This window comes from Micropterus dolomieu, linkage group LG04 (genome assembly GCF_021292245.1).
Source record: "Micropterus dolomieu isolate WLL.071019.BEF.003 ecotype Adirondacks linkage group LG04, ASM2129224v1, whole genome shotgun sequence".
NCBI lineage: Eukaryota > Metazoa > Chordata > Actinopteri > Centrarchiformes > Centrarchidae > Micropterus > Micropterus dolomieu.
This window is the reverse complement of record NC_060153.1, coordinates 3647519-3662525: the sequence shown is the minus strand read 5'-3', so window position 1 is coordinate 3662525 and position 15007 is coordinate 3647519. Positions and strand designations below refer to the sequence as shown.

At 41.0% G+C, this 15007-nt stretch overlaps 1 long non-coding RNA gene and 1 pseudogene across 1 annotated transcript; one reads left to right on the top strand and one right to left on the bottom strand.

The window, feature by feature from the left end:
* Positions 1–1262, bottom strand: part of LOC123969613 — a 7005-nt pseudogene extending 5743 nt beyond the window's left edge.
* Positions 1263–7100: 5838 nt separating this feature from the next.
* On the top strand, positions 7101–14687 carry LOC123970321. Its single transcript, XR_006824930.1, has 2 exons — positions 7101–9044; positions 14495–14687. It is a non-coding gene; the product is annotated as an uncharacterized LOC123970321 (long non-coding RNA).
* Positions 14688–15007: the final 320 nt, after the last annotated feature.

The following is a 15007-nucleotide window of genomic DNA, read 5'->3' as shown; positions in this document are numbered from 1 at the left end:
AGCTAGTCTGAGCGGAGGCCCTTTGGCTCGACTCGCCTTTGTTTGGGTTTCCATTGTAGAAATGTTGTACCTGTACCTGCTTCCAGGTACTTTTTTTTTAATCACCTCACCTTCGTCGAGGTTCCAAGCGAACTGAGGGATACTAAAATGTAACGACAGACTGCTGATTGGTCAGAGAGACCACTGCATCATCATTTTGTGTGCCAGACAGAGGCCAGCAACAGAAAGTTTTACAGTTTCCGTAAGGAATTTCATCACTAAATCCACTTCTGAGAAGTTTTTCGGTGAGAAATCAGCTGTGTAGATTCCAAATATTGACAGTTTTACGAGAAGTGATGGCGGAACAAAAATGCTTTAATATTTTCGTAGTTGAGGAGCTCCGCAAGTGGTGCCTGGGGATGCCTGTGCCAACCCGTGGGAGGAGCGTGTGAGGCCGGCCAGCTGCCTGCTCACAGAGCCCTCTGGTCCCGCCGTCACACAGACCGCTGCAGCAACAACGGCAGAGGAAAACACAGCTGGAAGGTTTTCATAACGCTTATCTGTCTTTACATTCTGAGGAATGTTGAAACGTTTTAACTGTAGATATATTTTAAGAGCTGGTGTGTGTCGCATTTAAAATTACGTCGCGGCAGTTGTGTGTGGCGTCGCTATGACGACAAGCTACTTACTATCTCTGGGTACTATCTGCAATGGAAAACAGAGCAGGGCTGAGTAGAGTCGAGTCTATCGATTTGCATCAAGGCAGCATAGATCATCAGAACACCGGCAACAGTTCAACGTTTAGTCCTGATGGTAAGATGTGGAACAATGATGTTGTGTGGTTGTGGACTTGGGAGTAACTTATACCATCTGCTAGGTTACGGTCGCAGTCTGAAGCGGCTAACTACACCTGGCTAACTACAACTTAGTTAACTTAGCTAACTAAACTAGTAAGACAAACCAACAATCAGTCACAGAGACATACCTACTGTAAGTTCTAATTAAATTACATGATAAACTGATTAGCTAGCTCACAACGATGTTTATCAGTTTGATGCTCTGACAAGGGGTTTTCTTCTTCTCTGGGTTTTATGGCGGGTTGCAACCAACTTGTTTTTAATGAGGCGTGACAGTTTTTTAAAGAGGCATGACAGTGCGCCTGCGCAAGCTTGGAGAATGACGTATGATTTATGCCGCATTCGAGACCGGTCGGAACTGTAATATTTCCCAGTTGACACTTCCGACTTTGGACGCCAAAGCATTCCAGGTGCATGGTGGTGCATGTCGCCAAAAGTGAACGAAAACCATGGGTGACCGTGACAAAGTGTACACACAGTTGCACCCTCAGCAGTGTTTTAGGTGTTAATTAAAATGATTGCTTTTTAGTTTATGGTTTACCATGTACAATGTGTGCTCCATGGGCGCTGACATTGTTTTGTGACATAATTCAGCTGATACTCGTGAACTGGGGGTACATATTTTTTCTCGGAGTTCACAAGTAGGAAATCCGACTTCAGGTGGCGTTCCAGGATAGATTTTCTAGTTGGAGGTCGGAAATTTTCCAGTTCCGAGTTGCCTGGAACGCAGCATTACTATAGTCATATTAAGTTATTTGTCAAAAAATATTTGGCGAACTATGTGGGTAATCAACATTGTAAGGAAATGACTTAGAAAAATATGATATATCATAGAAATGTCAAAATACACTGGAGGGGGGCTTTAAATAGACCTAGTTAAAAAAAACAATATCAGTATGTGGCGACCAGCGTTGATATTGTGGCTGGCCGCCACAAATAAATGAACGAATAGGCCTTTCCTCTGTTGTTGCTGCTCTGTTGTTGATGCTGCAGTGGTCTGAGTAACTGGGCCCAGAGGGCTCTGTGGGCCTGACTGGTTGGCTGGCTGGCACCGCTAACCTCGCGGACACTTGTGGAGCTTCTCAACCTTGAAAACGTTTGAGCACATTTACGATTCGCCATCAAATTTGGTAAAACTGCCAATATTGATATTCTACACAGTTTATTTCTCGAATTAAAAATGCTCAAAAGTGTTTTTAGTGATTAAATAGCGTTCAAAACTTGTAAAAACAAAAGCCGTTCTGCTGTTCGCCTCTTTCTCCGCTTCTTTCCGCTTCTTGCATGAATTCTTCTTCTTCGTGAGTAGTCTCACAGTCAAGCAGTCGTGGCAGACAGCCGAAGTGATACTGCCCCCAGCACTTCCTGTAGTGCATTGCAGTTAGAAATAAACAACCAGATATGTTCCTAATATGAAGATTGCTATCTCTGCCTTAAACGGCATCTATTTAACGATGCGTCGACAATGAAATGTCTATGACGTCGATTACGTCGTCTAATCGTTGCAGCTCTAATCACAAGCCCCTACTGGCAAATCCTAACCACTTCAGAGACATCTGGAGCTGTCTTAAAGATGGAGAGTAAGAGTGATTCTTAGCTTTAAGAAATTTGATAACTTTTATACTTAAGTTTGAAAGTAAATTTCATGAATTCTCAGCACTTACGACTAAAATGGCACTTTGAGAAGCTTGATAAATACCGGCCCTGATCAGTGTGTATGGATGAGTCATGCATGAGGCCCAATCTGTCTCTCTCTCTAATTCCAAAGGCGTATTTTTGCTTGCAAACAAGACCGTTCATGTACCGAAGAGGCACATGACATTGAAAAGAAATACATTACAGTTACAGTACATTACAGTTTATACTTTGTATTTCTTTTCAATCAAGACAAAAGACGCAGCGTGTGTCAGACACATAACCCTCCTTCTAACAATGGCTCAGCTTAGGGAGGGACACGACAGAAGCAGTTTTACATGATCTTCATTCAGTTGGCCAAAAACCAACACAAACAGAGACTACAAAAGGGACAAATGTTGTAAATGCAGCACAGTACACTACAGCAATCGGCTGGACATTGTAGATTCAGAAGCAATTACTACAAGTCAAATCACATCAAAATCCTTGTCATACTATGTTCTACAAATTAAAAAATAAATATATATAATGCAGAGATGCCTACAGGAAAACAGTACTATCTCTGCGATGCAAGCCACTAAAATAAAATTGTTTGACTCACCGACGATCCAGCGACAGATGTTGTGGTTATTTGCTGAAAATACCTCTGTTCATTGACAGTGGGGCTAGACTTTTGGGTAAGCGTGTAAAAACCTGTAAACCTTCATCACAGTACAGTGGGCGTAACTGGGATTCCATTAATAGAGCCAATCTGATCATTTGACTTTCTAGTTGATGCCAGAAGTTCATACTTCCGCATACTTCATATGCTAAATTATCCCTAGGATTGTAATGGCAAACAGAAAAGAGGATGGGGAATTATTTCCAGCCAAATGCTGGTTATGAAAGTACAGTAGATTTCAGACACAAAATAAAGATTTACTATTGAGTGGCTGGTGAATTTGAATATTTAGGCTATTTATAGGTGGCTGGTTGATGTTAAAATTTTAGAAAGTTTATTTACTACTCTAACAGAAAACCTGTGGCATCTCATTAGAATGAGATTAAGAGCAATCAAATACTAAGACACACAAGGATAATTTGTTGCTGTAAAAAAGAGGCTCTGTGTATGTTCCGGGGATAAGGCAAATGAGCCTGAAGAGAAATTATTTACATTGCAGATGTGACTTGAATATTTGATTATCAACAAAAAAAATCATCCTCTTCTAACAATGGCTCAGCTCAGGGAGGGACACAACAGAAGCACTCTCACTTGATCTTTGTTCAGTCTTCACTCTTTTTATCAACAAAAACGCAGCATGTGTGAAGGTAAAATAACATAAACCTTCAGTTTTATAATTTATTATCTTAGAAAATTAGTTTTTTGTTTTTCCCTCTTTCCTTGCTTCTGCAGTTGGAATTTCCTGGATGAGGCCTTGGTCCCAAACTGTGGAAACATTTTAAGTGGAAAAATATGTTTGGTAGCTCCAGACACATGCACACAAACATAAAAGGGGCTTCAGCACCTGCCCTTTTTCTTCCTCAAGAGAAAGTGCCTCTTTTTCTGGGGTGCATTTTTAAAAAGTAAATGAATATAAAGTATATTTATCCCTGTTTTCGCTCAGCTTCGCTGTAAAACAAATATATTTATTGGGGAAAAAAAACTAAATATCTGGTCCAAAGATGAGACTTCAGAGTTCAGATGCCCTCCCACTCTCTGTCCCTCTCGCTTGCTCAGCGTCTCCCGGCAGCAGCACAAGACACAGGCAGAAAGGCAGCAGCCCCTCCCAACGTCTGGCTTGTGTGGAGGTGAGTGGTGATGAACAAAATTACCAGTGCCTCCAGTTAACCGCTAATTAAACAAAAGACAAACGGCAAATATAGGCCTGTACTTCCTAACATGCATTACTCATGAGCTGAGCTAATAAGTTAGCTAAAGATATAAGGCAATATCTCATGGCCATACAGGCTAATGTAGGCCTACTGTACTACTTAATGGAGACATTAAAAGGCCAAACATTTGTGTCAAATAAAGTCATCACAATCGCTACATTGATATGCCAACTAGGCGTTAACTAATTAAAATACGCTAATTTGCACACATTTGACAAGTTACTGCAGGTGAATAGGATAAACAAAATAGCCTAACTAAAGCATATCACCACAGAACCCCAGTTAACGACTTACATCAAGAGTACCTTCCTCTGAAATGTAAGTAAATATGCAGATAAACTTTAAAACAAGAAATTCCCCGAGCCCAGCAACAAAAGTCAGGTGCTGGTAGATAGCAGGATGGGTCTATGAAGAGTCAAATTTGTTGTTGTTTGTAGTTTGTTTTTTGACTTTTTATGCTGATATGCTTGTTTTGGTGAATTTTGAATAAATCTATAGATACAGACGGAGGGTAGTAGGCTTAAAACAAACACCATTTAAAAGGTGTATTCTTGAAGTTTTATTTCTATTAGAGTAAAAGAAAACAGCAAAATAGACTCAAAAAAGTGTCCTCCCTTAAACAATAACTTTATATTTCTGATGGTAGGCTCCTCATCTGATAAATATCCATTCTATTAGTTTGTTGTATGCTGATAGATCTTCAAACAGACAGCCCTCCCTCAAATGTGAAACTAAGTCCATGTCACCATCAGTAATTGTGTGTGTGTGGTAAGTGTAATATAATAGCAACAATAATAATGTATTTGATCAGTACATTAATGTATACAATGCTGTGTGAAGCTGAAGGTTATCTTTACTCATTTGGCATCTTGCTTGTGAAACACAAAGTAAAAGTATTTAAATAATGTATATTTAAATTATGCCTGCAGCCCAGTGCCAATTTAGTGTACAGATTTACGTTGATTTTGAAGTGTTATGTATTCCAGTGACATCGAAAGACGATTTATTGCCTTGTTAAAAATAAATAAATAATAATAAATAAAACTATGTCTCTCTCCTTGGTGCAGTAATTTATTCTAACTATATACTAGTAGCATAAAAACATGGCCATTGTGGCATAGTTTCTTTTCTGTTGCCTGCTCACATGATGAACCTAGTGAATACTGAAGTGGTCTCTATTTGAATTGATTATTTTGTAGAAAAGTAAAAATGTTGAGTACAAGTATTTAATAATTGCGTGAGTGTGAGGGAATTAAAATAAATTGGAAGGAAGTTAGAGTTGAGTTAATATATTTAATGTTAAGTTAAAAACGTGCCATGCCCACCAAAATGTCTGTGCACGCCCCTGGGTAGCTCCATTGAGTTGCTTTGCTTCCAGTGCTTTTTGGTTTTGAAAAATACTTTTTCTCAGAATTCTTCCACTGACTGAAAGGGCAGAACCCTATTTTGTTTTTACCTGTTTATTATTATTTGTCTGCCGGAGTGGCTCAAATTGCTGTGAGATGAAAAGAGCTAGAAACATGAAACCTGGACTAATTACTTTAAATTGTGGCTTCCCAAGAAACATGAGCCGAATCAGCCAGGTGATGACGTTGGAGTCTGACAAATCTCCCTTTTCACAGCAGCCATTTTGACACATGATAGTATGGTAAATGCAAGTGTCAGCAATCATACTAATAAAGGTTCAGTCAAAGAGTTGATTGGTCTGTGTTTTTATAGAGTTGATCTCTTATCTGGAACATAATCTGCTCTGGATATAAGAAGTGAACCACCGTCGTGGTACTTTAAGATATAATTAATAGTTTGTCCAATCATCCTAAATCTTGGGAGATATCTCCAGGCAACGACTGGGAATAGGTATACTTTGAACCCAACTCACAAGGGGTGCCACAAACTCATTGGAGTCTCCTGAACTTACACACAGAGTTTTGTTCAAATCCAGTTGAGGACAAATGTCAAAAGGTTGAGCAAGTGCACAATTATTGAAATGCTGCAAACATTGTAATGAAACAAGTGTGTGATTGGTCTCTAGTTGAGGTGACTTTGACTGTCGATGGCAGAATTAGATGCCTTCAAAGTCATAATCTTCTCTTTTCTTGTGGCGCTACAAGGCGGGAACTAGCACTGAAGATAGCATGTTTTGACTCGTGATGGCGCCTGAACTAAGCAACCTTCAGTTATCATTGGCAAATTAAATAGTGGTTTAGGATTGGTATGAGATAGATGATTTTTCTATCTGTCAATGTATTTTCATTGTGAATTAGAAAATGGTCTGAGGGCTATTAAAAACCTTGTCACGGGCCAGATTAAGGAATGTAATGCAAACTTGATAGATACTAGGTAGACTTATTTTACTATGACAGAAGGAAGGACAACAATAATGATGAGTAGTATTTTTATTTTATGTCATACATCTCTTGCAAGAAAATCTCCCTCTGTGGAGGGATGGCCAACATATAGTGTGTGGTACCACTGACCACACGTGGTGCAAACGTCACTGGAACATGTATAGCAATTAGGGATGCAACGATTACACATTTTGATAGTACAATTATTGTCAGAGAAATAATCACGATTTCACGATTATTACGATTATTATGCATTAATTAATTTCACAACACTAATAATGACTTAAGTTGATTTTTAATATTTAATTACATTAAAAATTATATTTCTATAATATGTAAGTAATATTAATATAAGAGGAATATTAACTTTTATCCCCCAGGGGAAATTGTTATAAAGGAGGGGAATAAACTGAACTGTTACTGTCATCAACTCTCATCCATACATATGTTTTAGTGAAAATGATAGAAAGAAATTGAGTGCAGTGTTAACTGAAATGTAGTTAATTGGTAGTATAGTTATAGTCCTGAAAGTCTATAAGCCATTGAAAATAATGGGCCTCGCAGCGCAGCGGGGCTGTCGTTGCGGTGGGTCTGAAAGGTTACACTTGCTTTGTTTGTTTACGTTGCACTGAAAGCTCAACTCTCACCGCAACGCCATCGATTGTAAGTGACACGTTTATATTTAATTCCCTACCAACTTGCTACGGGTGTGTAAAGCTGGGTGGTGATCCCGCAGGTGCTGCATCAGGTTTAATGTAGGGATTTGCTCCTTTAGCAGGAACCTTTTAACTGCATGTTTATGAACAGGTAATCCGTCATCAGTAACGCCTTGGTTAGACTTGGTGTACCCAAAATGCTCCCACACTGCCGACTTCAGCCGCTTCTTGGCTGGAAATAAAGCTTCACAGTTTGGTCCCTCTGCCATAGTTTAGCCAGTGCACAGTAGCCTCCGATAAGCACGACACTTACGCTGGTGCACCGCTCCTGTAACTTTATTTTCGTTTTGTGCAAGTTGCCACAATTTCGTTCCGTGCAACAGAAACACTTGGTGTAGCGTAGCCTTTACGATTAAGTTTAAAGCGCGGTTGATAGTGAAATCCGATAATCGCTGCAGGCCTAATAGCAATGTGTGTCAGATTCTGGCTTTAATGGTGCGTTCCATTTGACATGGTAAGTTGGAATTTTCGAGTTCGAAGTCGGAAATTTCAAAGGGAACGCCCCCTTAAGTTGGATATCTGACTTGGGAAGCTGTGAGAACCGCACTACCCCAACTTTGTGATCCATGATGGCTAATCTGAGTATCAACAGTTAGTGAAAGCTGTAGTTTATACTATTTATTAGAACTTCTGTGGACTTGTGTCTCACAGAAATCTTCGTACACAAAATGATGTCCAACTGCTGTGTGTGGAGGTGTTGCTACAGTGTTTAGTATGCGTAAATACAGCACAGTGCTTTTTTTTTTTAATCAACCGGCGTAACAATAGCTAACCTGGCTAGTTGTAAACAATGGCTGGCCGAGCGAGGTTTTCCAACCTGTTAACTCCCAGCTCCAACCTCCAACTTCTGAGGTAAATGGAATGCAGCATAAATCTTAGCTCTGGCCTTTTCTGTGTGGAGTCAGTGTATTCAGCTTCAGCTTCACCAGTTCAAATGACATGCAAGTTAGGTACACTGGTGATCACTACACTACAATGTGATGTTGAGGTAGTAGTCAAATGCCTACCTGATAGAATACTGTAATACTGTTACAGCTGACGCTTTTATCCAAAGCGACTTACAATTGCTATACATTTCAGAGGTCATACGCCTCTGGAGCAACTAGGGGTTAAGTGTCTTGCTCAGGGACACAATGGTGGATGTCTCACAGTGGGAATCGAACCCAGGTCTCCTACACCAAAGGCAAGCATCTTATGCTATGCGCCATCATCACCCCCGATATATACTTCCATCTTTCAGCAATGACATGACAATTTCCAGCATTAACTAACCCTCCTGGTCCACAGAGTACTGGACAGGCTGTTGAACAAGATTTGCTCTGCAAGCTAAAAGGTTTCTAATAACTCTGGTGACTGTATAAATGATGGATGGCCACAGAAATATGTTGCGTTCTATTTGCAGTCGGTCCTCGTTTTCTGAGAGATATTACGAGTTCCGAAGCAGAGCGTGACAAATATATATTTTTTTCCGATCTATTGTTTTTTCAATGATCAAATAAGAGAAATCCGTCCTCTAATAAAAATTTCTACACAAAATGAAGTACCTGACTCTCAAACCCTTTTTTGTCTTTTTTGTCTATCCCTTTGTGTCTGTGTGCTGTGGCCGTGGAATTGATTCACTCTTCCTCCTGGATCCTGGGGTGAGTTCAGCGCCGAGAAAACGTTGGAAAACATTTTTTTAAATGGAAGCGGTGGTGCCTTAACACCCTGTTGTGTATGCAAGCGGACTGCATTTTCTTGCCTTTTTGACATGGGGCCTTTCTCATTTCCCAAATTTGTGTCACCTCCATTCTCGAGGATGTGACCCATAAATTGATCTCAGTGTGCCATCTTGAAGGATATCTCAATTCCTAAATTGCATCTCGAGCAAGGGGGTAAGCCACAGTTGGTATAGTGAAGTTGACCAATGCCTGCACGGAGGGTTCCATGTAGGCCCAAAAACCGCATTGTAACCGTTGTAGTGGGACAACGGTGTGGATTTGTAAATTTTATTAAATAAATTTAGAGCTACTCCAAATCCCTCTTTTCCTCTCCCAGAGAGGAGCAGGGGGGGTTAAAGATCAACTTCAACAGACTGCTGACGAGACCTCAACGGAAGGGGGGGGGGTGGAAAAGTTGCTTTCTTTAAGTGCAATGCCTGGGCAGTTGATCGTAAAACTGGCGCCTTTTTGATTCCGAAGCTGATAACGACTGTTAAACTGACAAAAGGGACACAAACCAGCGATTAGCATTTCCCTGAACAGCCTATCAAAACTGCCCCCACACATGTAACCATGGCAACTGAACTGGGTATGTGTTTCATTACTCCATCAAAGGGGTTGTCTCACCCAAGTGTGACATAACCCAGGAAGCCGAACTTTAAATAACCAAAGACTGCAGTCTCCAAAGACTCAAAGCATTTAATTAAGATTAATTAAATCTTTAGTTACTTGATTATGTTTGCCTCTATTTGAGTAGTTATGTTACCATGTTGTTGCTATCTGTTGTTGATATTAGTGCTGAAAAGAATCTAAATAAGTTACTTTTGCAGTGTTTTTATTTTCAGCAAGACACTCCCTCATCTAATCTGAATTTAAGGCTGAATAACTAAATTCCCCGGTTCCTAAGGAGAGATGGTCTTGGATTAATCTAAGTCTTCCTCATGTAACCTGAGCTCCCCCAAGTGGACGAAATAAGTATTACATACCATCGTTGGAAATGCCGTTAAATGTATAAATATCCTGACTAATAACGTGACAATTGTTTTCCTCTTACCAAATGCTTAACTTAGAACGGTACAACCGTTTGACCATTGAGGTTTGATTGTGGAAAATATTTGATTATAATACGCGCAAATAGATTTCTTTTCTTTTAGACATTAAGTTTAGAAACGCAGTCCCTAGGAAAACCTGAAATGCCCTCTGGGGAACCACGCTCTCTGCTCTTCTCCTCCCCTCGTGCCCTGGTCTTCCGCTCTGCTCTGTGGACGCTTCGGCACGCGTCCGGCGTGCCTCGCCAGGCAACGCCTTAGAGTCGGCCAGCGCAACAGGCGTTTGTTCGCTTGAAGCTACACACGTGAAGTGCCGTGACATCGATCTGCCCCTCAGTTTGTTTTATTTTCTTTCTTTCTTTTGTTTTGTTAAAGTTATCAGTCCGTTAAGTTAAACTGGACTAATTCAGGAACGACCAAGTTCCATTTTAAGCTTTTTCGTCGAGCCAACTTCACCGAGGTCAGACCAAGCCACGTGGTCTCGCCAGCGGCAACGAAGGAAACCTGAAAACTGCCGAATTGCCAGACGGAGGACGGCGTTTTCTTCAGTCAGACACGGAGAACCCCGGAGAATCCCTAGCAAAAAGCCAGGATCGGGCAGCTAGCGTGGGACCCGTGCAACAGGCCAAAGCAGGCCGACAAGCCGTAAGACCTAACAACATTCTGTGGTCAGAGATGTCCCGTATTGTTAATATTTCCTTTTAACTCCTAAACTCATAGCTTACTTTCATTTGTTCTCCTTTGCCGTATGAGTCAAATGCTTCCCACAATCGAACCTCCATTTTCATTATGCAGCCATTGTTTACTTTCCCTGTATTTAACCACCCGTTTATATTGCTTTAGTTAACTTTAGTTATTAATAAATTGCCAAGAGAATTGACCCTTTAGATATGAGACTGACTGACTGATTTAAGATAATTATTAGCGAATTAACTGATAATTATTAACTGATCACTAGTAATAATTGTATAATTATTAAAAGCTACCTAGAGGTCTGGAGACTCTTGGATTATAGCAACTCCGGTGGTGCCCTTAAACAAGGAATCGTTTTTGATTTTATGAATATTAAAATTAATAATTGGGTATTAATTCTCATAAATTTATTAAAATTCATAACTAAATTAGCCATGCTAAACTGTATTGCTTAGATTCAGACAAACACACTGAGCCATGAAATGTTTTGTTGGCTTAACAAAAGCTGTTGCATCATGCGCAGTAGACGCTGGTGCCAACAGGAAGTAGCCCTGTAGTAGTATTTTATAGGTCCAAAACTGGCTTCACTGCTCATCATTCAAATCTGCGGGGTGGCTTCATCCAGTAATATCTATGGCTGCATCCGAAAAGTCAAAAATATCTCCTTTCCTAATCACCTTTCCTTGACCTTGATGGAAAACATCATGAGGTCAAGGAAAGATGTGAAGGAGATATCATAAGGACTTAGGAAAAGAGAACGGCGGGTCTAAGAGAATCAGACAGCTCTTTTCTGCGAATGTTACTGACGTGGCCTGTCGTGATGAAACTACAATGTTCTGAAGATGGACTACAAAAAGCGCATCTTTGACACTGCGCCCCGTGTTGTTGTAATGCAGGCCGTCTAAAGGTGGACAACACGGTGGAAAACATTACTTCATAACCAAAAGAGCAAAAAGGCAGATACGGTAGCCTACCAGTCACCAAATAATGGAAAGGGTTGTCACATTGAGAATACTTGCTCACACTCACCTTCCTGCCCACATTCATTAACATGAATCCCAATTATTGTCTGTAAACACAGTGTTTCCCACAGAATGACAGCGTAATTGTGGCGAGAGAGTGAGAGCAAGAGAGCGATGGGGCGAGAGGAGATGCTGAGTGAATATAGGCTGTGCGCTGCATGGAGCTCTGTGATCAAATACGAGAGTCACAGAGAGTTTATAATCTAAGTGTAGTGGTGTGTGCTTCTATGCAGGCCTATAGGTGTTATAGCCTTGCTCTTGAATGCACCTCTAGAGCATCAAATTAGCTCCACCCAGATAAAACCCCCTCATTGGCTGAGCTTATGTAAGGCAGCTGTGTTATCATGGCTGCCTCTTTGCTGCCACATGGAACCCTCTGTGATGTTTAGGTAGGTGATTGAGTTAAAAACCTGTTATTAGGGCCCGAGCATGAACTGTGTGAGGTCCCTATTGAAACTGTTAGGATTCTTTGTTTCTTTCTTTCTTTCTGTCTGTCTGTCTATCAAAGTAACCTCAATTTTGGGGGTCTAAACATACTCAAAAACTCACCAAACTCTGCACAAAATTCAGATGGGTGTGGCAAAATGGCTCGCTAGCGCCCCCTACAGTGCAGCCCCTGGGTAAAGTTTAACCTAGATGTACAAAATTTCTGTGGTAAGTGTATCATGTCTAGATGCACAAAAAAGCCTCTGTGTCCGTGGCGTCTGATTCGCCATGAAACAGAAAGTTATTATAACTTCAGTGTACATGCTCACATCTGCACCAAAATGTACATGTAGGATGAGAGTCCCGCCCTGAACACATGTACATGCTGACATTCACCCACAGTCATAGCGCCACTTGCTGGCAACAGGAAGTGACCTTTAAGGAAGCAGCCCCCGCCGCACGTTTGACCTACATGTATGAAATTTCTGTGGTACATGTATCATGTCCAGACGTACCAAAAAGCCTCTTGGAGTGATGCCCTAAACCCAACAGGAAGTCGGCCATTTTGAATTTTACGGCAATTTTTGGATGATTTACACACTCCATACTTACGAACTCCTCCTAGGGATTTAGTCTGATCGACTTCAAATTTCTGCTATACCTTCTAAAGGCATTGACGATGAAAAGTTGTGCTATCTCTGAGTTTTTTGTCAATGGGGGTGTCCGTGGCGTGGTGTCAAAGATCAAGTCTTCGCCATGACACAGGAAGTTCAGTAACTTCAGTGTATATGCTTACATCTGAACAAAACTCTACGTGCTTGATAACTGTCCCGCCCCGAACACATCTACATGCCAATATTAATTTATATTCATAGTGCCAAGTGCTATTTTGCGCCACAAAGGGGACACAGGAAGTGATGTATAACACCTTCATGCAGCGTCCGACGCGCGTAGCAAATTCACAGCCGCACCTTTAGAGAGCACCATGTTAATGTATTCGAAGCTTCATAAGCAACACGTAGGGTATGATAACTACCTGAGGTAATTGTTATTTGTACATTGATTACTTTTATACACCTGGTGCTAATGTGTTTTTAATTGTAGGTTGTCAGCTACTGTTTTGCCTTGGTTAAATTAGGATTTTAAGAATTATTATTAGTATATTCTGGCTGCAGTGCCTCCAGGTGGCACTCCCAGTTGGGTATGCTTGCAATTTAGATATAACCAACTGGTCTATTATGTTTACTTAACTTGTTTGTCTTTCCTTTCAGTGGTTCTAGTGGTCGGCTTGTGGTGGAGGCAAGGTACGCTAGTGTGGGTCACTTCACCGATTGTAGTATTAACAGCACTGGGGCACGATTTGGTAGTGACATGATTTGCAGTGACTATCGATTGCAGTGGGCACATACAGTGGGTAAATTGGTGCACCCCGGAGCACACCCTTAGACTGCCTCTCCACAGCTGGCCCTGGCCCACTCCACTTTTTTGTTTGTTCAATAATCAGCAATAACTGGGAATGTTTAAAGAATTAACATGTTTGGTGAATCTGTAATAAACTTCTATATTCTATCTATATAAAATTCTATAATTTGATTAGTTATTTGCATTGACCATCCTCTTTTCAAGCACTTCCAGTTACCAATTATCAATAAATGATATTCTTTTGGAACCACGTCTCTTACTTCAGTAAACTTGTGTAGCCTTTGTATAATGGGGGTTATTCAAAGTAGAAATGGAATATTTCCTGGGGTGGAAGTCCCCAGGTGGCATGTCGGATAGTTGGATTCTGGTGGTGATTCCTCTTGGCGCCACCTGCCCTTGCCACATAAGCAATATGGTTACATTTCTCATGAGCGACGGGATGTCACAGGGTTTTGATGTCATTTTTGGTCCTACAAAGAACCCTCTGTGCAGGCTTTGCTTGGCTTCACCATTCTAACTGTGGCTAACCCCTTTGGAGAAAACATACCTCAAAGTCTGTTGCGCAACGTTGCACAACCGTTCAATCCGAAAACGTTTTGAGACTATCTCCCCAGGTAACCTGCTTATTACAGACACCTGCTTCTCATCAAGCTCATGTTGCAGTTTTCCAGTCACTCAGTGCTGGATTGTTACCTCTCAGGCCTTCCTTGTGGTTCCTAGTTTTGCTTTGTAATTCTTATACTTCTACTGCCTTGTTCCATTTTCCCTTGTGTTTCAGGACCATGCTCACCTGCCTACAAGCTCTCAATCTGGCTCTCCAGACCAAAGCCAGCAAGTCACACACTTCTCTCATTAAGTAAGCTCTGTTTGACGTCAGCCACTGCAAACTGCTCTCTGCCTACCCCAGTGGCATCGCTGTTTACTCCATCTCAATTTGCTGCTCCTTTTTACAATAAATCTCTTATTCTCTATGCCTGTGTCTGAGTCTGATTTGGGTGGGAAGGACCAGCCAGGAGAGAAGAATCTGACACTTTAGTTTGGCAAGGATCCTCCCCTCTGGCAGGACAATGTTTCAAGTGATCAGTGTTTTTTCCTTTTTGTTGTTTTTTTTTCCTTGTCTGATGCCAGATCTGCATTTTTCTCCTCAAACTGAACTATTTTGAAGCGTATAAATGTTTCCACTTCCACCTCGCCCTCTTGTCTTGTCTTTCAGCAAGACAAGGTCTCCCACTACAAAGTTGTCCATCTGGCCCGTTTTTGCTTCTCTTTTGCAGACTGTCTTGGCTTTTTT